This window comes from Chrysochloris asiatica, unplaced genomic scaffold (genome assembly GCF_000296735.1).
Source record: "Chrysochloris asiatica unplaced genomic scaffold, ChrAsi1.0 scaffold00011, whole genome shotgun sequence".
In the NCBI taxonomy this organism is placed as follows: Eukaryota; Metazoa; Chordata; class Mammalia; order Afrosoricida; family Chrysochloridae; genus Chrysochloris; species Chrysochloris asiatica.
In genome coordinates, this window is record NW_006408529.1 from 33859594 (window position 1) to 33861723 (window position 2130).

The following is a 2130-nucleotide window of genomic DNA, read 5'->3' on the forward strand; positions in this document are numbered from 1 at the left end:
GAAAATATGTAGAGTAATTGGACAATAGAAAAAAATAACCAACTGCTCCCAGACAACAATCTACTTCATTACCACCTACAAAATGAAGTAAATGCACAGCACATAGTATTCATTATGTTTTAAAATTTTTTTCATGTATGCCTTTGTAATGCTCTGACATATTGACTGTATTGTCATAGGACTGGCCTCTGCACTTGGAAAAATCAAATTTTTCAAACTACTCAAATAGTGAACTGCTTGATTTTCAGTTTCTTCACTGGTGTAGTTATTTAAGTCAGTAAATGTGATAAATTGTTCAACAAGTTTTCCATCAGGCAGAGATATATATCTTAAAACAGTACTTAGCTGATCTGTATGAGAAAGACCGGGACTGGAATCTACATGCATTATGAAATATCAAGTTGCTTAACTTGATCCTGGAATCAAGTTACTTAACTTGATATTTAACTGAAAATAGTTGATTGAACTTTTTCCACTTGTTCATTAATTCTTCACATTTTTTTTTCACACATATCTTATGGGTTGTCCTTTCCTGTGTTAACGTATATTAAATGGATCAAACTGAAAAAGTCAAATAAATTCCCCAAATTTCCATTTCATAGGGACCCAAAAGTTTCACTTCTTTCTTAAAAAGATAGTCCATATTTAGTGATTATGATTATAACAGCAGCAACATGTTGTCAAACAACTTTCTAATACTGACGTTCTTCATTATTTTGTGTTTCCTGTTCACGGGTGAAGTCTAAACAAGTTTTCAGTTTAAATGTGACAACATAAAATCTATGTGAATTGAATGTTTTCATGTTTATCCATCATATTCAAGTTGTACCAATTACTAAACTCATCTGTAGCAAATTGAGAAAAAATTATTTAAGACAGACTAGTTTGTAAGCACAACAATATTCAGACTCGATTGATGGAGAATACATTAGTCACTTCCTCTTAAATTTTCAGCATTAACTCTGCACCCTAGAAATATATTCTGGTTACAGAATCTTATTTGGTTATCATCCAGAAATTTTCAAATGGTCCATTGTGATATTGGCAATCAGTTGGCCGTCTTTCAGTCAAATAATTTACATCTTTAGAAGAAAAATTATTTCACAAAGCAGTATCCATAGTTCTGTTATATATGGGGTCTACAGATATGTCAATTTCAGGGTCTAAAATAGTTTCACTTTCTGTGCCATTATTAATTTTTTTTTCTTGCTACAGATGAATGCATATAGCATTTGGGACAAATTTCTGGTATTTTGTATCACTGTTAGTAATTTCAGCACTGAGTGGTACTTGTTTTTGTTAAGTGCCCTCGAGTCAGTTCCGAATCAGTACAATGATTTGCACTTATTAAACTTGAGCATTCTGTGGAAGAAATCTCTTCTGATTCATTGCATTTTTAAAAATAAGTTAATTTTAGAATTGTCTTTAAGATCCACAGCTCCTTTTTAAAAAAATCTTCTGTGAGCTTTTATTTTTGTGCTCAAGGTAGTTGTTACGGTTCCATTTTACTGGGATGTGAAATTGTGACACTTAAAAAAATTGGTTCTAGTGTAGCAAATCAATTTGAATAGTTGAAAATATAATTAATAAAACAATCATTTACAAAATAAATATTACATTCTAATATGTATGTTAACACAAAACTTCGTATTTGAAAACGAATAAGTAATAAAATGGATTTGGAACATCAATTTTGCTCTTGAAGTCTGAGATGGTCAATAGAAATGTACTTATAAGCCAGTCAGAAATAATTTCAATTTTTTGTTATATGTGTTTGTTGGTGGGCCTTTGCATATCTCCACAAGTGCTTTTTGTTTGGTTTTATTTTGAAATAACACTTAAAAACTTGCACACTCGCTTTCCATCATTTGGTGCTGCATCCTCACAGATCATTGGGCTACTGCTGATACTCAAAGTATTACTGGATGAGAGAAAAGCATGCAATAATGTATGTTAACAAGGAATTGAGATTAACAAACAACTGAAGAGAACATAAAAATACAAGAGTGTTCAATCTGAGACACATTTTAGTTCTCTTTGTGCTGGATAGAACCATACACCATTGTTGTTGTTATTGTTGTCAAGTGCCGTCAAGTCGGTTCCGATCCATAACGACCCTGTATAGGGTTT